At 33.9% G+C, this 23,304-nt stretch overlaps 1 protein-coding gene across 1 annotated transcript in view; it reads right to left on the reverse strand.

Moving 5' to 3' along the window:
• FSTL5 (follistatin like 5) overlaps nt 1-22,655 on the reverse strand; it is a 710,646-nt gene extending 687,991 nt beyond the window's left edge. Inside the window, exon 1 of the mRNA XM_046657076.1 lies at nt 22,311-22,655. The gene's annotated coding sequence lies outside the window, so the exon portion shown is untranslated. The remainder of the gene's footprint in view (nt 1-22,310) is intronic.
• Nucleotides 22,656-23,304: the final 649 nt, after the last annotated feature.

Consider the following 23,304-nt stretch of genomic DNA (forward strand, 5'->3'; position numbering starts at 1 on the left):
ACTCACAAATACCAAATCTCTGTCAAGCACTGTCTGGGGCACAGCTTAGCAAAGCCCATGTCCGAAGACTGTCTAGTCATCCAGTATAAGGTCTGGGGAATTGTTCACAGAAATCATAGTGAGAATAAAACTTCTGCTTTAGGAACAACTCAGCTAGACATTGACAAATGCAATAGCTACTGGCCACATATCGTAGACACATATACCTAAACCTTTCTTAATGTCCGGAACCACATCTGAAATTTGTCTTCTCGCTACATTAGACTTTCTTTGAAGGGGGCTGTGCTCTTTACTTTTTTGGCTCCAACTACAAGTCCAGAGTTTGTAACAATAAATATTTATTAAATGATGAATTGAGTGAGTTGTCTTTCTTTAGCAGTAGGCATCTGCATTATTTACAAATTTTCAAAAATCAGTTTGAACAAATAACATTTTGGGGAGGTTCAACATATCTATCAATGGCTTCATAACAAAAAAAATTGCTTTTGTTCTCCAGAGGTGTTTCTAATTTTAACTAGATAAAATTAGCGTATTATTGTAGAAAAGTAATATTATAGCTAATGTCATAAATTAATATATTTGTTAACCTAGTAAAATCAATCAACATAAAATTTGAAGAAGGACAAAAAACACAAGTAGGGATAATGGAAGTTTGAAGTATATGTCAGTCATCACAGCATCCTGGCCAACAGGGTCACTCTGTGTTCCAGTGAGCACTCAGAGGGCTGCTGGGAAAGTGGGTATTAAAAAAATGCAAAAGGCAAGACCTCATGCAAACTTTTAAAATTTACTTAAGTCTTTGATAGCCAAGGAGCAGCATTATGAAAACAAAATGACAAAAGGAAACACACACACACACACAGTAGATGTAAATATAAGTAAATATAACATAAGCCTTCTTTCTCTTAAACGTACTTAGTAATATACGTAGTTCAACAATCTGGCTCTAATCCGAATGTGAAACAGTTTTTTGATAAATCACAGTGTGATGAAAGAACACTTCAAAGTTACAGAAACTTCAATTAAGTAATTAAGAGAATTAATTAATTTGATTAGTATTTACTGTAACTTACCACATTTACAGATTAAAGGACAGTGATACTAATACTGGAGCTCATCCCAGTACATGCAGCTATAATTCCCTTGATTAAATTTAAGAGAATGCATGATAAAAACTCTTAGCACTAAGAATAGAAGGGAATGACTTAACCTAAAAAAGGACATCTATTTTAAAAAATTAAAGGGAAAGGGGCCAGCCAGGGTGGCCCGGTGGAGCAGCTGGTAAATTCCCACGTTGCGCTTCAGAGACACTGGGTTCGCCAGTTCTGATTCCGGGTGCGGACATGGCACCACTTATCAAGCCATGCTGTGGCAGGTGTCCCATATATAAAGTAGAGGAAGATGGGCATGGATGTTAGCTCAGGGCCCGTCTTCCTCAGCAAAAAGAGGAGGATTGGCAGCAGATATTAGCCCAGGGCTAACTTTCCTCAAAAAAAAAAAAAAGAAAGAAAGAAAGAAAAGAGGCCATCCCAGTGGCATAGTGGTTAAGTTCATGTGCTCTGCTTCTATGGCCCAGGGTTCACAGGTTCAGATCCCTGGCATGGACATACCACCACTCATCATGCCATGCTGTGGCAGCATCCCACACACAAAATAGAGGAAGATTGGCACAGAGGCTAGCTCAGGGCTAATCTTCTTCAACCAAAAAGAGGAAGATTGGCAACAGATGTTAGCTGAGAGCCAGTCTTCCTCACGAAAAAAAATTAAAAGAAAAATATTAAGAAGATCATACTTATTGAGATAATCCTTAATAAGACCCTCAGCAAAAAAAAAAAAAAAATGCTTAGTATTATCAATTCTGTTTGGGGTTATACTGGAGTCCTAATCACTGCAGTTACAAAATAAAAATAAAATCTATGATTGAAAAGTTGAGGCAAAACTACTTTTAGTGATGTGACTGTCTATACAGAAAGTTTCAAATGCATGTTTGTTATCAGAATAAATAAGAGTTGCTGAACTAAAATAAAACGTTCATATGTATGCAACACAAAATTGCAATTTGTTTAGGCCATACTATTCAGTCAGAAAATGCATTGTTTTTAAATTAACATTTACAATGTCAATACAAAAAACATAAAATCCCGTCATAGAAAAAATTAAAATATTTTATTGAAAACATTAAACAATATTGAATAAATGGTGACACTGACCAAAATTTGCAAAAGAGAAATCTGTATTATAAACATATCAATACTCCACAAACTGAGCTACAGAATCAGTGCAATTCCAATCAAAATCCCAGTGGGGTTCTTTACAGAACTTGATAAGCTGATTTTAAATTGCATGTGGAAGAAAAAAGAGCCAAGATGTCTGAGAGATCCCTGAAGAAGGACTAGGTGGGGAAATTGGCAAGTGAAGAAAATGTTTGAGGAATGAAGCGATAAACTATAGCAAATCATCTAATAGTTCAAGCAAACTGAGAACTAACAACTGAGCAATGCATTAAATAACGCACAGGACATTGCTGACCTGGATAGAAATAGAGTTCAGGGGCTGGTAAAATAGACTCGAGAGAGGCTGTATTTGAGAGAGAAATTTGAGACAGTGAGTAGAGACTGCTTTTCAAGCAATTTTGCCATAAAACAAAGGAGAGAAATGGAATGATAGCTGAAGGATAATTGTGGTCAAAAGAGTTTTGCTTGTTTGTTGAGTTTAAAGGTGGGGAAACTACAACATTCTTTTATGCTGATGAAAATAATCCAGCAGAGCAGAACAAATTGATGAGGCAGAAAGAGTGGGGAGAATCCTTGAAGCAATGTCTTGAGTAGCTAAGAGAAGACGTGACACAGTAATTGATACATTCTGAAGTTTTTTAAAAAGTAGATGAAAGAATAAGCATTCTCAGTTATATGCACGCATACCGGCATGACCTTGTTTAGACTTTGCCACTTATTAGCAATGTAATTTTAGCCAAATTAGTTACACTGTCTCTACTTCAGCTTTCACCTGTGCAATCATTCCTTCTTATATGAATTAAATGAGACAATGTATGTATAACATCCAACAATTTGCTTTGACACACATTAGGCTCTCACATAATGACTACTGTTAGCATTCTGATTGAATAAGAAAATCAACTACTTCATCCTTGAAATATTTCTCTGATTCTTATTATCATTTAAAGTATCAAATGGAATGTCTATAGTTGTTTAGCAATTTCTTAAAATAGAATATGCTCTGCTAAAAGAACACTGATATCTGATGATAGATAACGTCAGAAATATTAACACAAACAGCACCTACACTTCTCTTCATAATAACCATGTATAATTTATATTTAATTGGGTCATTTTGTTTCTAATATAAGATATTAAATTACAATGATTTAAAAAAATCACTTTGAAAAGTGATTTGATTGTAGCTTGATTTATATTAAGGCATTTGTATATGCTTTTAAATTTAAATTTAATTTAATTCATTTTTATTTTAAAATTTTAATTATGAATTTTCTTTATCACTTACAAGTATTCCTTATATAACCTGAATCTGAGAGCAGATGATTATTTTTCTAGACCAGAAATTGTACCAAAAACAATCTTACATATGTTTAGCGGTAAACATATCGTTAATGCCCCTTGCTAACTGCATATATAATTGCCATGATTACTAATTTAAATTTCCAAAGCATATTATTTTCTTTTCACTTTTCTCTTTTTACTGCCATAGTTCCTTGGTTTCCATAATTGTTGTAAGTTGCACAGTTTTTGAGTACCTGGATCTTTAAATCGTCACATACAGTTTAAAAGATTAGGGCTTAGAATCTCAAATCCCAACAGCTAAGGCGACATTATATCTGACTTCTAAATACACGACACACACACACACGCATGCACACCCATGCAAATGGTACACCAGGAGACACACACTTTTACAGAGTTTCTAAGCAGAATTTTCTCTAAAGCTTTTTGTTTTCTCTCAAGATTACACAGTTGGAGTATGAACATTATGTACTGTTCTCATGATATTGCATATTTTAGTCAAAATTATTTACTGGGAAAATTCAAGACATTGAAACTCCCCGAGTGGTGCCCTAATTTCAGAGCTCCCATAATTATGTCTAAAACAAAACCTGCTGGCAGAGTTGAAAGCTTTATTTATAGCATCGTGAATGTAATGAAGAGCAGTGAAGGGCCTTCATTGGCCTCAGTGGGGAAAAGGACTTGCCTCGTGACTGGTCTGCAGGAGATAAACAAAACTTATTCTAATGTGATCCAAAGTTAATGAACTTTCAAGCATGCACGAAAGGAACAAAATTCAAATGCACACATCAGTGATTTATATAGCTATAACTTAATTATTTGGGAGGAATTTCCATTTGTGTTATATGTTCTATTATCGATGTAACTCAATTGGATTGCCTTCTTATATTTGCATTTTAATGCACTAAGAGGATTTAATTTGAACTTTTCTCCCACAAGGCTATTCCAAATGGAAATTTATTTCTAGGTTACTATTTGAGCTGTATTCCATTCATTACAATCAAACATGTCAGAGTACGCTATGTTGCACACAATCACTCAGTGTGTGATTAGTATGGAATCAAATTCAACTTAATTTTTTAAATAATCTTGTCAGCTCTGAAAGATGACAACAAATCTAAACTTGTGCTTCTTCATGATGAGGTTGTAAACATCAAACAGCATTATGGTTGTTTTGAAAATTTGATTAGACAAATATAATGATCAAAAAGAAAAAAGCGGAAGCACATTACGTCAAAGACTCAATACAGATAAGCAAAAAGAATTAAGTAAAATTTTATATGCACATATTATTGCCATCTGGTTTGTTAAATTGTTGTTTATAGAAATTCGTTTTTTTGTTTTGGAACCTCTGAATAAAATTCCTTTAAAAGTGTATATTTTACACCACTTGGCAAAAGTCATGCTGTGGTAGGTGTCCCACGTATAACATAGAGGAGGATGGGCATGGATGTTAGCTCAGGGCCAGTCTTCCTCAGCAAAAAGAGGAGGATTGGCAGTAGTTAGCTCAGAGCTAATCCTCCTCCTCAAAAAAAAAATGTGTATATTTTAGAACGTGAAGCTAGTTCTAGATACTAGATATTCATACAAATTATTGTTGTATGCTGAAAATTAAGAAGTGAGAATCTTCAAAAAGTTAAAAAAAGTTTCTATATTATGCAATAACATTTTGAATAAACACACACAAACACAAAAATGCAAATCCATACAAGCATGAATATTCACATATAAAGAAACTTATAAACATATAAAATATGAGAATTTATTTTTTAACAAATAATGAAAGGGAGATGTAATTAAGTCAACATCTTAGTGGATTTTAGGAAGTAAAATTCAAAACACATATTCAGAAACATTTAGGGCAATATGCCTATGGAATATTATCAGTACATATGAGAAGAAGAATGTTTATTTTCAAAATATCTATGAAAATGCAAGTTCATAGAGGTTTTTATACAGTATTTACGGTCAAGATCATCTAGGTTACACAATAAGTAATTCCAAAACCTCAGAAACCTACTTTCTTTAAGTGCATTTTTTGTCTGTGCTATCTATATGTTCACTGAGGGTTGGCTGGCATGAAAAGTATTTTCATGGAGCTTCTAAAAAAAATGAACTGATAAAGAGTAGCTCATGTTGGGGCCAGCTTGCAGCCTAATGCTTAAGTTCAGCCTGCTCTGCTTTGGCAGGCCAGCTCCGTTCCCAGGCTCGGACCTACAACACTCATTGGCAGCCATGCTGTGGCAGTGACCCACATACAAAATAGAGGAAGATTGGCACAGATGTTAGTTCAGGGCTAATCTTCTTCAGCAAAAAATAAAATAAAATAAAAAAGGGTACCCCATCTTATGACACCCTCACATCAACATGGCCACCAGGATATGTCACAGCAACAAGAGAAGAAAATACAGAGAATCAAGCACAAGATTTTAAGTACGTCCAGACAAGAGTGAACTTGTTGTCTACTCTCCTATCACTGGTCAAACAAGTCACATGACCAGAGCTAACTTTAAGAAGATGAGACAATGTAATCTTTCTCTATGCTCAGATGATGAAGAGAATAAAAAATTACTGGGAGTTAATAATTTCCACCATACTTCAGGTGCTTTAATATTATAAAGTTTATAATGTCCTAACCTCTATATTCCCCAAGGCTGGTGTTGAGACTGTTTTGAATTTCCTTAACTTTTTGAACAAGTGATTTTTTTAAGTGGAATATTTTCGCACTAAATTTCTATGAATATACCTTAAAACTAGTTTATGCTATATTTTAACTTAGGAACAGATAAACAGACTAAAAGTATTTAAGAATTGTGCTATAGCAATTAAGATTTTGTTGTTCTTTGATTATTAAAAGATAATTCTGATAATTTCTTACTTATATGCCATGACATTGAAGGAAATAATAACGGTTTTCTGAAACTCAGGCTTTAACTCATTCAGTATCCAAGGTTATTTTCTTTCTAACAGTTGGATGGTGATATCCATATATCTATGTCATCTATATCTACCTTTCTATCTATGTCTTTATGTCTCCATCTATCTATCTTTCATCTATTTATCTATCTAAAGAATACTTCATCTTTAATTGAAATATCTGTGAAGCTTTGAGGTGAATCTATTCCAAAGGAAATATCAAATATAGAATATCCTTTTCTAGGCTAAATTCCTTAGCATTGACTTTCTGTCATAATTTCTATGCTCCTTATAAAGAAGCCTAAAAAAATATGCTCAAATCTATGACTTTTGGTATAGAATAAAATAAATCACTATATCTGTGGCTAAAGTAGCCTTCTTGTCACAAGTTTTCTTCATCTTCCTCATTTTAAAATATTTTTATAGTTTTAAGCTTTAGATTTACAGAAAATTTGTAGACATAATACATAAACTATATGCTATATAGTAACCACATACCCAACAGCTTGTATCCCCTACTGTAAACATTTTACATTAGTATGATACATTTGTCACAATTAATAAACCAATATGAACACATTATTATTAACTAAAGTCCATACTTTATTCTGAGTTCCTTAGTTTCACCTAATAACCTTCTTCGTTCCCAAGGTCTGATTGAGGACATCACATTACATCTAGTCAATATGTTTCTGTAGGCTCTTCTTAACTGTGATCTCACTTGCTTTCTAATCTTTATTTTTTCAAAATTTTGTGAATATTCTTATCTGGGAATTAGTTTCAAAATGTATTAATTTATTTTTAGGTTACTCTCCCTAGCATAACATAGAAATGTTGCTTTTCAAATAATGCTAATCAAGTCCAACATCAAGAAGCATTTCACAAGAAGCTGTTTTCACAACAACAGGAAAAAATTGAATTTTAGATCTACAACGGTTCTTTGATGCTTGGTTTTTCCAAGCGTGTCCTACAATAAAAGCTCTAAGATTTCTTTGTAGTACAGAATTATACATTCACTCTGTTGCTGTGAGAAAATATAAGAGAGTGGTAAATCCAAACTGGATTTACATTTTTATACATCATTTAAGTTAAAATTCTGCTTGAGATCAATTCACTATCCCTTCTCTGAGGAAGCTTTCTAGAAGTATGTTTTACTGTTTGTATTGTTTCCTTAGTTTGTTTCTTGTTCACTTGTATCTACAAAATTAATGTTCTCACTATATAGACTACGTAGATAAATGACAGGCATTCATACCTGCTTGACTGACTCACCTTTATTACCTAAATTACAATCTAAGTTACCTAGAATCTGGCCCATCACTGTTCAATATTTAGTGAAATTTGATATCTAAAACTTAATAAATAATTGCTTAAACATAGAGGCTATCAGAATCTTCCCATATTAGATGAGTTTGTGAACAAATTAGACTATTCCACACTGGCTGACCAATTCTTTCCTTCTAACATCCACAAATAGTCTATCCTCAAACACAATTCAAACTAAAGTGAGAGAAAAGGCTCTATTTGTAATTTTTAGTGTGAAAATTATTGCGTCAATCTAAATTCCTTTTATGTCTTGAATTTGGACCATTTTCAACCATTATGTCTAGTATATACATAATTCCAGTGGATTTTCAACTTTTAATATATCAACATAATACTCGATTGAAAATGCACTTATCTGCATATTAATAAGTATGAAAATTCCAGCTGATCTGAGAGTTCCAGAGGATATATATACACATCATACATTACAAAAAACAGAATATTACTTACTTCAAGGTAAACACGATTAAAGTTAGAGTATTCACTGTCAGTAATAAATTATCATATATGCAGTTCATGCTCCAAAAAGATAATTGTGTTCATGTTAAACATGTAAAAGTATTCTATAGTGTAGATCAAAACATGAGAAACTCTTGAAGTTCATGTGATTTATTACCATACTTTGGTTTTCTGAGTCAGGCATTGTTAACTTGCATTTCAAAAGAAATGATCTGCCAAACCATTTTACAAAAGAACATAGCTTATATAATTTGAAATAGATTTTAAGTGTTAGAATGATTACAAGGGGTAAACTTTTGAGAAGTTCCACATTTAGTACTCAGCCTGAAAAGAATTTACATTAAAAACAGTGTTTGACATTACTTAAGTTTATGTGAAGAAAAATATTGTAAAGTCAAAATCAAAATCTTTTGTTGTGTTATTCACCAGGGATTATAGCCTTGAGGTTCATAAATGGAGTTCTACTAGTCAAAAGTTATTACAGCAACAACCCCCCAAAAGGACGTGGCTATGTATCTGTTCAGAATTATACACAAAAATCTAGAAGTGTGGAGTAATTGAAATGTTACTCCTATATGGTTGAATCTAATCCCAATTAAAATGAAATGGCTTAATTTTAGTTTTCTCATTATAGAATTAGACAATAATAAAGATTCTTCCCACTGAAAAGTCAACTATATTGCTCCCACTGAAAAGTCAATGTAGGTTCTGTCGATTTGTCTATACATTTCTATCTACATTGGTATAGATATACATATATCTAAATAACTATTACAAAAATAAGACGATTTTAAGAAATATTTTTGTCCCTAGTAAACATGCTATCTTATGATTTTACTTAATTCATAAGTCAGTTTCAGTTTTATATTCAGTTTGACATCTGATTCTAAGATTAAATATTTGGAGTATGCCCTATGCCAGAAATAGAAATTCTGAAATTCCTCTATTTAGTGATAAGACTTGAATGAAAAATAAAGAGATAAAATTGCATTAATAAAATTAGTTTTATTTTCCCTCTAAATTAGGCAAAGCTATAATTCACAGTGCTTTTGCTTTTTTGCTAACAATATAGAATTTCTTCATTAAAAAGTAACGGATAATCAGGGTTACATTGAAATAATATATCTTTGTTTAGAACCTTAGATATTCAAGATATGTCTTTGAAGAAGTACTCTATGTACTGGAGAAACCCAAATGTTTTCTCGAAAAACATACTGGGCCTAATATATTTTTATTGACAACTTTAGACATTGAAAAAATCAGCTTGCATAGAAAATATAACACACAAATTACAGGGTCCTTAATATATAGACATGCAGCGGTGAGCCTGGGAGGCCCATGTGTGACTCCTGTCTGTGACAGTGCGGACTTTACCCTCCCCAGAAGCTTTGGGCTCGGCTTTGGTTCTACCTCGAAAGCTCGTCTAAAGCTTTAGTGAAATAACTTATATGATGTCTAGAATCTTGCTTGAAGCCCAGTAATTGATCAATAAACAATGACTATTATTATTACTGTTTCATAGAATCAAATTTGCATTGATTCTGGAAAATCAAGTTAAAGTTCTCAGATTAATGGGCAAAGACACACAGAGAAAATTTACAACAGATGATTAATTCTAAGAAAGATATTAAAATGTCACATTCACTAATGAGCAAATGTAAATAAGAATGAGGAAAGCACAATTTTCTCTGTTAAATTAACAAAATTGTAACAGACAACACTCTGGTCAAACAGCTGAAGCATTACCAGCCTAAATGTTTTGATGTAATCATCATAGAAAATGATATGACAATAGCCATTTCTAAACTTAAGAATGATCAGGTGACTTTCCCAAGTAACTCAATTTCTGGGGAAATTTTATAAGAAATATAAAAACTTTGAATGAATTTCAAATATACATTTCAAATGTTTGTAGATCACTTGGCATTGATATAAAAACTGCACGCCAAACAATAGTAAATATTATATAAATTTTACTAAAATGCAATTTCATATTATCTCAATAAATCATATATTTTAGTATTAATTTAACTGTATTATAGAAGGCAATTAATTCTAAAAATACCATTATGTAAGGAAAGAAATGATCAATTTAGTGTTAAATCAAGACTGAATAATACTGTCACACTGAAACCATGTTAAGAAGTTATTAGGGGGCTGGCCCCGTGGCAGAGTGGTTAAGTTCTCCAGTCTGCTTCAGCGGCCCAGGGTTTCGCTGGTTCGGATCCTGGGCGTGGACGTGGCAGCGTTCATCAGCCCACGCTGAGGCAGCGTCCCACACGCCACAACTAGAGGGACCCACAACTAAAATATACAACTATGTACTGGGGGGATTTGGGGAGAAAAAGCAGGGAAATAAAAAAGAAGATTGGCAACGGTTGTTAGCTCAGGTGCCAATTAAAAAGAAAAAGATGTTATTAGCAATAAAATTTTGCTTCCTTTTCAAGAATGCTGCTATGTAAGAATAGCTCATTCTTACAGCATGGTAAGTTTTGAACTAAACCCTTAAGTGTGTTTAATACTCTCTGGTACATAGAAAATAAAAGTAAAATTTTAATTTTAAAATTTATTCTACATTAGCAAGTCTTATATTTTCAGCAGATTTTGAAATATCATAAAGCAAAGTCCCAATCAAAAATACCCTGAGATTGGGGCTGGCCCCGTGGCCGAGTGGTTAAGTCCGCGCGCTCCACTGCAGGCGACCCAGTGTTTCGTTGGTTCGAATCCTAGGCGCGGACATGGCACTGCTCATCAAACCACGCTGAGGCAGCGTCCCACATGCCACAACTAGAAGGACCCACAACAAAGAATATACAACTACGTACCAGGGGGCTTTGGGGAGAAAAAGGAAAAAATAAAATCTTTAAAAAAAAAAATACCCTGAGACAGTTGTTACTCTCACATTTATAAAATATGTAAATAAGGGGCGTGGCTCCTGGGACGAAGTTGCCAAGTACAAACATCAGTTCTGTGTAAGAGTTTCAGAGGATGGATGTCCTTCAGCTTTGCACCAGTTTTTGAGTTTTAAAAGGATGCTGCTACAGGTGTTGCAGTGCAATAAAAACACATGTTTAAGCCCAGTGTATTTAAGCCAGCCAGTAAACTTTTCGGATATGGACCGTCATTTCTTATGACCGTCACAGGCTTAATTTAAGCCTATTGATGTTTTATAGAAGTCTTTTCAATACTACGCCCCTATTTTTCATGTTTTCTTTTCTGGATCAAGAACCCTGTGCTAAGACCTAAAAACTGGGGCAGTAAAAACCTCAGGCTCACAAGGTGGTCTTCATAGTGTTCCAACAATTTATATATCAAACTCATTCATTTATTGTAATAAATAGGACAAAGAAATATAGAGAGAAATCTTGCAGCACCTTCAACTATTTAAATAATCATGAATTTCACTTCAGAAAGGTTATTTTGCACTTAAAAATATCTTTACTTCCTACACATGAATAAGACTATTTTTGAGGAGAAGCATAGTGACACTAGAAAGCTGGTATCAAAATATCCTTAATGCCTCCTTGTGCTCCCTCTACTGACTTTTAGACAGTTGTTAACCCTAACCGAGATATTCAACAAAACATATATAATTAACGAGATGTCCAGTCGAGTGCTAGCATCTAGAGCGGTTTTCACAGCTGCGCACACAGTTCTCCTCCATGCATTATCAATTAAGTCATACTATCTGTGCACAGACAAGGAGACAAACTCAGTGAAAGCCTTTCCGCTTCCTGAGAGCTCAGGAAACTTGGGAAAGAGGACACTTGCCAAAATAAATAAATAAATAAACAGTTGTAGAGGGTATTTATTTGAAATTTTTGTTGTTATGAATTGTAAATATGCAGATTTAAAATGCAAAGCATTGCCTACAAATTTTTCTCTTCACTTTTTAATATTTTTAGCTCCATTAATTATGGCTTCATGACAAATCTCACCAAAGGAAATAATTCAGGCAAAGCATTGGCACGATTTGTACAAGTTCTTTCAAGCCTTACTTTTTTGTAAATGCACTAACTTTTGAGACTCTGCCAAAGGATTGAGATATTGTGCATCTAACTGTTGCATTTATTTTGTAAAGTTGTGGATGTATATTTATTACATTTATTTTCTTTGGTTCCTCTTTACATGGTCCCATGATGTCATACCTTTTGTAAAAAAACATAATTACATAATAACTAGTAAACACTGTGGTTTCTCAAGCATGTGCACAAACCCAAAAGGCATTCTAAGCATTTCTCTTTCCCTAATAATGCCATAGTGTCTGAGATAATGGATCATCTGATATAAATACCAGCTCATTGGATCATTGCCTCAAAGGAACATAGATTTCAGAGGACTTCAGTTTTCTATGAAAGAATGTGAAGTTCTGAACAAATAAACTGTACAATACACAAACAGTACAAACTAATTTTCAGAAATTAACTTTAAGTCCCAGAATGTAGTTGCAAAATGCTCTGTATAGTGAGTTTAAAAGTGGAAAGAAAAATTAATCTAAATAACATATTTTAAATATATTGTAGTGCCAAACAAGAGAACTAATTTTCATTAACAAGAAAATCACAAAAAGAATAATTTTTTTTTTCCTGATGGAATTCTTTCGGTTTTTGCCAATAATTTGACATTCATGACTGAGAGAGATATTCCAAAGAACACACACAAATGGCCAACAGGTACATGAAAAGATGCTCAACATCACTAATGATCAGGGAAATGCAAATCAAAACCCAAATGACATATCACCTCACACCTGTTAGAATGGCTATTATCAAAAAAACCAAAAAGTAATGTGTTAATGAGGATGTGGAGAAATTGGAACCCTTGTGCACTGTTAGAGAAATATAAAATGGTACAGCCACTATAGAAAACAGTATGGACTTTCCTTAAAAAATAAAATTACCATATGATCCACCAATCCTGCCTCTTATCCAAAAGAATTGAAAGCAGGATATCAAAGCGATATTACACTTCCATGTTCATTGCAGTATTATTCACAATAGCCACAACTAATGTTAACTTATCAGAAACTACTTAATGTTATCTCAGAATGGCAGAGATGGCTCCTAGGATAACCCTTATCTGAGGTAACACTCTTATCCCTTAGTAATCCTTTACCAGTTTTACTTTTCATCATAATACTTACCAACATCAGACATTATCTTTTGTCTTTATTAGTTTGCTTATTGTGTCTTTGCACAGGAAAAGGAGAGTGGGAACTTTGTCTCTCTCATTCCTGCTCAACACCCAGCACCCAAATGGGTACCTGAGACATAGTAGGTATTTAATCAATATTTTCTGAATTAATAATGTATTTTATAATAAATATGGTATTTTTTTAAAAAAAATATTGTTTATTGAAATTAAAAATTGAATTTCTATGTCATTTAATTTTCTTTAGCTTTTTTGAAGATAAAATCACCTTAATTGTATGTAAACTATAAAAGATATAAGTGCAATGAAATGTTTCTGTATAATTGATGTTAGTAAAAGTAATTGTCTAATTATTTACCAGTCCTCACACCAAATAAACAAGAACACAGTTACTAGTATCATATGTGTGATATTCTTTTGAAAACAACATTCTTTTAAAATGTAAAGTTTTTCTTTCAAAGTAAATATAAAATAAATTTCTTGTACTTTTCCTAAATACTAAATGTAACTATGACTTTCACCTTTTATATAATTTCTATATCATCTTTAAGGCATAATATTAAATATAAATTCCTGACTGATTTGCATGGAAAGATTCCATGTTCCTTGAAACAAGATAATAATCTTATCATTTTATATTTTCAAGTAGTTGGAGATCAAAGACAAAAACGTGAAAACAGAGTAGATAACCAAAATCTAAAATCTAGAAACATTAGCCAACCATGAGCATAAATCTATTAGAGTCTTATATGTGCAAAGCACTGCACACATTTATTCTAATCTTACATGTACAAAACACTACATAATGGAAGCAAACATAAAAAAATAAAGTTCAATAAGGATTAAATAATATATATTTGAAGTAATTTTAAACAACATTTTGCACACATGGAAGAAATTCCTAGGTATCTTCCTTTAAAAAGAGTTTAAGATTAGTTAGAAAGAACAGCCTAAGACACATTATAAAATCCAAATGCAATGCCAGACTGTCCACTGCATAGTTCAGGTCATAGATGCTGGGTGTGAGAGAGAGGAGCTCAGTGGCACTACAGCAATGAAGGAAGACTCTAAGGTTCAACTAGAACTTGAACCAAGTATGACAGGCAGAATTCTAACATGAATCCCAATGACCCACACTCTTGTATAATTACCTTAACTTGTGTGTAGGCAGAACCTTTAACTTGCTTTTGACCAACAGAATATGGCAAAGGCGATATGATCTTGCTCTTGTGATTACGTTATGTTAAGTGGCCAAGAGGAAAGATTTTAAGATGCAATTAAGGTTCCAAATCAGTTGACTTTACCTACATCAAAAAGGAGATTATTGAAGCTGGACCTGACCTAACGAGGTGAGCCCTTTAAAGGCAACTCCCGAGGTTAGAAACTAAAAGAGTCAGCGGGATTCTTATCTGGCCTTGAAGAAGTAATCTTCCATGAATTCTGAGGTAAAAGAAGTAAATCCTGCCAACAGCCAGTGATCTTGGAGGAGGAAGCTGAGCCTCTAATAAGAGCCTATCCCTGGCTGAAATCTTGATGTGAGATCCTGAGCAGAGGATCCAGCTAGTCTGTACCCACACTTGTGACCCATGGAAACTGTGAGATAAATGTTTATGCCACTAGAGTTATGGCAAATTTTATGCAACAATAAATCACAAACATATACATGTAAAAAACATGGACATCTTGGTGATATCCAGGGTGACACTGATATAACCTTTGTTGCAAAAAAACTACAGAGACTCTGAAAAGCACATACAAGCACAATATGCTCTTATACTGTGAGAACATTTGGCTGAAAACAGAATGGGGGGTAGGTCGGGATTCTTCAAAATACAAGAGTCCAGGTAGGGCTTTGTGTTTATACAAAGGGAAAGCATCATGTTTTATATTTTGATCCATCTCTGTTTTACATATGTATATTGCACATACGAGAAAATTGAAAATCAGATTGATTACTTGCAGGATCTAAAACCAGTTAGAAGAATCTTTAAAACAAGCAAAGAATTTCAACTTAATATAGCAAAAATTAGAGATCTACTGATGATTTCTGAACACAGTGACATTTCAAAGCTTACTTTAATCAAGAAGAATTTAGAAGAGGTATGAAGTCTGTATCAGCAGAGCATAATGATTATGATCATGCAGCTGGTTTCAGACAGAGCTTGGTCTGACTCCCAGCTCTGTGGGCAATACAACTCTTTAAGCTTTGGATTCTCAATATCTACCCCATGGGGCTGCACATGTAAAATAAAATGATGTTTATAAATACTTAACACCCTGAATGGCATATTAAGAATCATCAAAACTTTTACTTGCTATTATTATTACCGTTAATTATTACTACTTCAGAAAGAAAGAAGGTCAAGGTAGACAATGTCAAAATAATTCTAGATGAGTTGGAATAGTCTAAGTCAAGGTAAAAATGATAAGAGGAGAAAATAGAAAATAGAGTATTAGATAAAGCTGTATTACAAAGAGAAGAACATCAAAACGTGGGAACTCATTGCATATAGTATAGTAAGAATGATGTAAGTTTAAAGCATCTATGAATTTTCGGACCAAGGTGAATGGAAAAAGAGTATGTCATTAACTGACAGGCAGAAAAATTAGGATGGGGGACCATGCTACGGATGAGAAGATGAGTTCATAGCGTTTGTGCTGTCACCATGAAATCAGAGTTAAAATGTCTAGCACACCTTTGTAAATACATTAATGGAGTTCAAATGCGGGCTAGAGCTGTAGACTTGGAAGACATCTGTGAAGAGAGAATAATTGTAGCTGTTGAAGTGAATGGACTTCCCTTCGGGGCTCCACAGAGAATGAGGAGCAGTGAGTGAAAAGCATAGCATACAAAGTGGTACAGAAAGTTCAAGATTAAAAACTTTTATACCAGGCTTCATTTCAAAAGTAAAACATTGGGTATTGCTAACCAATATGTAAAATATTTAATAAAAATCCCATAAATCTTTCCACTTTTAAGTTAAACTTTCTCCACAAATCAAACTTTTCTATCTCCTTTGGGATCCATTTAATAAGGACAACCCAAAACTTCGATAATGAGGATTCACCAGGGAGGCTGATGCAACTCTGTGGCGCACCTGGGAGCTGCGTTATAATTACTGCCGCCAGTATTCACCTCTTCTCTTACCCAGTTGGCCTAAATGCTGTATGAAAACAAAGAGTATCAACTAGTGGTCAATATTTCCTTTGTACCTCAGATAGTGTAAGAAATAATAGAATAAAGTATTTAACATTACCTAAGCATTCAAGACCCCACTTTAGACTACCTCTTTTGTATTGTGCTTCAAAACTACTAATTTTATTTTGATTACTATTTTATTTCACAGATTATTTGAAATATGAGCAGCTAACTAATCTCAAGGTTTAAAGATGAGTAGTAGTTAATAACATAAGTGGTGAGTGATTGACGTGGGCTGAAGTTCAATATATATTTGTATTTGAGTTTGGCATCTAGTAGGACTTTTTAGGGAAAAAAGACTTGAACTCTTAAGAAACATTAACTGCCTTATTCTATTCTTTCTTATTCTGTTTGAAAAAGAAAGGGAAATGTTGTCTGCTTCTAATATTTTGAATAGTCATGAGATCGAATAATGTAGCACCTATCTAACATTAAATATAGAGGAAAATTCCCTTAGATCTCTGGTATTGTGCATTCTAAAGTGTGTATACTAAAGAATCTATGCCATAAAATCATTTCACTATAACTTAATGATTAAGGGAAAGACTTGGGAAAAAGGAAAGAGAAGTATTCACATTTGGTAAAGAGAGCATCACAGGAGGAAGCCTGGTTTTAAATAAGACACACCCAGTTGAATATCTGAGCTAAACAGAAGTGATACAAGTGCACAGTGCTGTTGCAGGAGGACTGAACTTGGTTTGATTCTCTAATCCACCTATTCTGGTTGTATGACCACAGGCTGGAGATGTGGAGAGCTGTGATCAGAATTTCTGCTATCTCATATCTAAAATGAAGATAATGTGAACTTTTTACATGGTTATGTAAATGTTAAATAACTTAATACGGATAAGATGAATAAAATACATATGCACATGTATAAATATGGATAAAATATATATATTTACACATATTAATATTTTGAGTAATATGTTTTACTGTCTTGTTCCTCTTCTTATATAAGCAAATCCAGGTTCAAAGGCCTTATGCTGAAATATCAACAGGTAATCCACCATGAGACAGCAAATGTGTTTACTAGTAGCATCTCATTGGTCCTTTTCTTTGGAAAGATGAATGGGACCACTTCATTAATCTTAAATGAGGCAGTTCAGAATCTCGTTGATATCAGGACCACAGCATTTACTGTGGCTTTGAGAAAAAGGGGCACATAACAACAGAGTGCATGGGGGCATTTGTCACTTCATGTGAGTAAAAACCTTTATTTTTATTTTTGAGGGTTTAGAGATTAGAAAAAATAAGGCCTTGGTGATCATTAAAACGTTATATAAAGTGTTTGGTAGAAGTGATCTAATCATGAAAGGTAAATTATTTCCATTTCATCATCATCTTTGGGGAACATAGTTCAGGCTTGTATGTTTTAATTGCTACCTTGGTGCTATGTGCCTAGAGAAAATAGATCAACAAAATAAGTTTCTCTTAACTGTCACTTACAATGAACATATTTAAATAGAACTCAATGAAAAAAAGTATTTTCAAATCTTTTGCATTGTGCTTTAGAATTTCTAACAGTGGTATAAACTAGTTATGAATTGGAATAATACTGTCTGTATTGATATGCAAACGAACTCAATAAGCAACCACTTTGCTTTAGAAATTTTCATAATTCAATATCAAAAGACACATCAAATTAATATTAATTACTTGATTTTAAAGCAAGAAAGTTCAGAGTTAAGCAACTCTTCTTCCCACATTTTACCACATCTATACATGAGAACACTGATACACAAGGAATAAAAATATTTTAGATTAGGGATATCCAGGCTCTGTTTCTTAGAAGTTCGTGGCTTGCTATCGGAAGATACAGGAAGTAAACTGAAGGTATAGGAAGTAACCCTGAGGTGTCTCTTAAAGAGAGTAACTTTCAAATCCTTTATCAGAACTCATATTTTCTCAGAATCAATGTAGTACTGTAAACTCTACATTATGCACACATCCATTCTGTTTCTTATTCCTCAAAAATTTTCATTTCCAAGTGTCCCTTCCGTTACCATAGCATGAGAGCTAATGAACAACATTTTCATGGCAAAAAACTGGTGTGTACTCAAGCATATTAGCTTAAATAAAAAATAACAGTAATTAGAAGACATATTTGCCACTAAAAGTTATACATTGTATTATAGCTTATTATGAAAATTATTTTTGTATTAAGTAGTATTTCTTGAACTTGTATATTCCAGATCATTGCCATTACATATTTATGGTAGAGTAGAATTTACGAAAAATTATATATATATAATGCATATAAATATATATCATATACACACACATTACTCATTATATCAAGAACTTATAGTATTGTTTAATTCTTACTTTTTCAGAAAATCCATATTAAGACTCATTGGAATTCTGAATTTATCATAAACATTATCTCATCTTTTATAAAAATATTAACTTTCTCAATACCAAGGTGATTAAAGCACAAGGGGATCAATTGTTTTGTTGTGTGGTGACCTATTTAATGGGAAAATTAGGATTGTCCACAAAAGATCCTACAGCTCACCTTAAGTAGACTATGCCCAAAGGACATTGGATGTGTTGAAGCAGAAGGTGATTATGTCTGTTTGGTAAAGGATAATTGGTCACATGGCTGTTACAATGATGTTAATAACAGGAAGTATTTTTTCTAGCTTATTAGTTCACAAGACTCTTTTGAATTCTATAATATAGTAGGTAATAAAAAATATTAGAGTTAGTATGTTGATTTAGGGCAAAGATGAAGGACTAATAGGAATGTATCAATCCAGGCCTTTTGCTTTCATTGACAAATGAGCATTAAACGTGAAAAGTGGCCATTAGTCAAAGAAAATTCTAAATAAACTGTTACTTGCATAATCTCTTAAATATATTTCTAAAAGTTACTTTTAAAAAGTCAGTTCACTAAAACTTTGTAGCATATTTCAAGTTTATTATTACTTCCTTTATTTCTCTATTGTACATGTTAGTAAATAGAAGAAAAAAAGAAAGCAATATTTAGCCCCGATAATGTAAGATCAAATTGTTTCACCTTTAACTTAAGTCCTACCAAACAAACATAGTTATTCATCTTATTTGTAAGGGGAAATAAGACATCTATCCAGTAATATCATATTTTAATTTTTATCTAGATCAACATGCTTTAAGAAATTGTGAAACTAGAAAGACAACTTGAGCATGTCATGTGACATACAATTAAATTATTTCAATAATTTTTTATAAACTTTGTAAAAGTTCATTATCTTGAAGTAAAAAGTGCTATATACACTTGTAGTGCCCATGCAATGAAATGAAATTAATGCTTTAGCAAGCTATCTATTGTTGTGGTATTGAATATTCCTTTGAATTTCACACAGACAAGTTATAACTCCAAAGTATGGTCATTCCTTTGTGGAGCAAAGAATTAATGAAAGGCCACCACATTTGAATATCTCTAACAGGTGTTTTCAAAGGTGGCGATTTTATTTGTTTACAGCAAGAATCACATTCTATACCCAAATAGTATCTCTCATGTGCTAAATTTGGGTTTGTTATGGTCACCCAATTTTACCTTACATGAGAACTAAGATATAAAAGCTAAATGTGTAAAAAGAAATCAGGGGAAAATGCTTCTAATATCTTACCTTTTCAATTTCATCAAATCTATCTTACCGGTTTTGTTATTGCCAATAGCTTATTTTGATTTTAGTACTTAAACATCTCACTATGGAAACATGAAACTTCGTCTGAAAGAATTCCAGATATTGGTAGTTCAAGGTAACTGTTTATAATTTGAAACAGAGACATACATCTTGGGAAACTTTATGCAAAAAGAAATCAGTGAGATACTCAAACACATATGGATGAATACAATGTTTCTATATGCTACTGCCTTTCAAGTTAGTTATAAAATTAAAATATATATTGATGTTTCAATATAATAAAAAAACCCTGAAATTAAAAGAAGCCATAATTCTGTGTAAAATTCCACTGAGTATTTATACCAAAATAATTAGTTTCAAAGAGAAAATTTCAAAATGGATAGAAGAGCAGAGTTATTCTATATTCATTTAAAGAAGGCTGTTTGGAATAAGGTTCATGGCCCAATGTTTCATATATCCTACTTTGCTTCTCTACCTGCTTAGTCTTTAAAAATTTGCGTCAACATTTAATGGAAGATCACATGACTGACAGGAATCCTACAAAGAATATCTGCCCAGGGTAAAACATGGGGACGACTTAAGGGGATTTACATTCAACCTCTAGTGTTGATAATATCTATTTCTTGTAACAGTTACTCTCGTGTAGGACTGTACTGTCAATAAAATGAAAAATCTCTACCGGAAGAAATTATTTTACATCATAAACTCTAAAACTAAAGTTCATCCTTGTTAAGTGTAATGCAAGTAGAGTAGAAATTTTTATGATAATTAAAAATATACAAATATTTAAAGTTAACTTAGTGTACTCTTGGTTGCTGAAAAACATAGCGCTAATCAGTTGAACGATACTTATTAAGTCTGAAACAGCTTTTATTTTACCTATTCTTATTAATACAGGACGTCTAGTTGCATCCTGAACTCTCTCCCTGGGATGTAAATGAACTCCCCCATGTCCTCCCAGCTATCGTTTATCCTTAATCTACTGTCACTAAATGATATAAATAAAAGATCATAATTTTATTTATCAAATCATCATGCCTGTCAAATGAAGTCATAAATAGTAATAAGCAATACACAGAGCACTGGCTAACTTCTATCATTTAATCATTGTTCGCTATGAGAAGTACTGTTCAGTGGTTTTTCTGCACAGAATTCTTTCTCTGTACACACTCAAAATACACTGCCAGTTGAAAAAAGGAACATAGCTTCAAAAGAAAATCTCCTAAGTAGAGAAAAGCTCTCTGTTAAGCATGCAAGAGGTTAAACATTGCTGAAATAGCGAGACATTTTCTCAGCCCACGCTTCCCAGTTCCATTCAATTACCAACAGCACTAGCGACTATAATACAAGCTAACACTGTGTTATTAAATCAGAGTTTCCCGTTTACACCCACCTCCAACCTGAGGGGGCGAGGAGGGGGTGACATTTACTAGTCAATAGCAGAACAAACAGCCCCCAACTTGGAAATACACATGACCTTGGGGTGTAGAATTTCCAGAGACTTAGTTTCACAAGTTTTATTTGGATCTACTGCATAACAGCACATCTAAATGAACCCAACATGATATAAATGCTCCTATCCCTACCACCTCCCCTCCGAAAAATGTTGAGAGCTCTGCACTTTGCAGTTTATGCTTTACATACCAGAGGTAATATTGATTAATCAGAGATTAGTCCATTCAAATTTTTTTGAGGTCACATTTGTTTTAAACAACTTGTTGGTTGATTTATTTACTGTAATTTAGTAACATATTTGGGGGCTTGCATTGAATGGTTCCTATTCCTTGAGCCATGCCAGAGCGTTACTTTACAAATATTTATCTTTATAAAGCAAGATGTAACATGATGACATTAACTTCACAAAAAAACAAAGCTCTCAACTTCCCCTCTAGAATTCTGTGCATAATCACCAATAGATGCTCTTGTAATAATAACGATAATAGTAATTATTAAAATAATTATTGCAATCACTGCTAAAAGTCCCATTTCAAATTACAAAAATAATCAGAACTTGCTTTTAAATTTTTGTATGGCAATCTGCATTGCTCCCTCATTTTTAAACATTTATAACGATATTCTTTTTCTTACCTTATTTTAACAGTCAAAAAAGTCTCCCAGAAAGATTCCTAAACGATGTGGATATATAAATCACAATAATAATAATGATTTAAAAAACTAAAAAGATGGTCTTAGCTGGGAAAGGATAAAATAGTTTGGTCTGAAACTATAGAAATCTCCAAAGTCACGCCTGAATGGGCGCCCAGGTGGAAAACAGAGGAAGACTCTCGTCCACGTCGGATACCACGCTCCTTTGTCAAGTTGATATGGTCCAGCTGCTGAAGCGGGTCCCGCAGGGCACAGAGGGTGCAAGAGGGCGTTGCCTCGAGGTACTGGAGCAACCGGTCCGCTCGCGCCCCAGGTTCAGCACCGACAGCACAGTGGACAGCACCAGCTCCTCTCACCTCCAGTTTGTCTCAGTCACTGAACCAGGCTGATTCTCGCGCCTCCTCCCAAAGCAAGAACTGCTGCCACTCAACCCGGGCGTGCCCCGCCCCCACCTTCTGACGTAACTATTTTGCATATCAACTCCCTGAGAGGTGCGGGGCCGCCCCCTTGACTGGGCTTCTGCTGGGGTCAGCCGAGGCAATTGAGGGAACAAAATCCAGGCTTATGATCAACGTGGGCATCATTGGACTTCACGACCCTTTCAGAAGCAGTCCTGAAGAAACTAAAATGCTTTCGGCGCTGCATGAGCTCTTGCCTTCGCTGGGACTGCCGTTTCTGTGCGCTCTAAAAGATTGCTGCTGGCACAGCTCTGGCAAGAAGATGGGGCGGAGAGTGGGGCCAGTGGGGCACTGAGAGGAGAGGCTGGGAAGGCGGGTGGAGAAGGGACTGGGGAATAGAATGAATCTATTCTACCACTCCAGAAAATCTCCGATCTCTTTGATCTTCCTAGCCAAACTTTCCTCCTTCTGCCTGCCGTTTGTTTACTGGAAAGGATATGTTTGGTGTTCCGTTCCCTTTCCTCGGTTCACGGAGCTGCTAGAGGGAGTCGCTGCAGCAAAAACTTGTTCCGGAGGAA

The sequence above is a fragment of the Equus quagga genome, chromosome 3 (assembly GCF_021613505.1).
Source record: "Equus quagga isolate Etosha38 chromosome 3, UCLA_HA_Equagga_1.0, whole genome shotgun sequence".
In the NCBI taxonomy this organism is placed as follows: domain Eukaryota; kingdom Metazoa; phylum Chordata; class Mammalia; order Perissodactyla; family Equidae; genus Equus; species Equus quagga.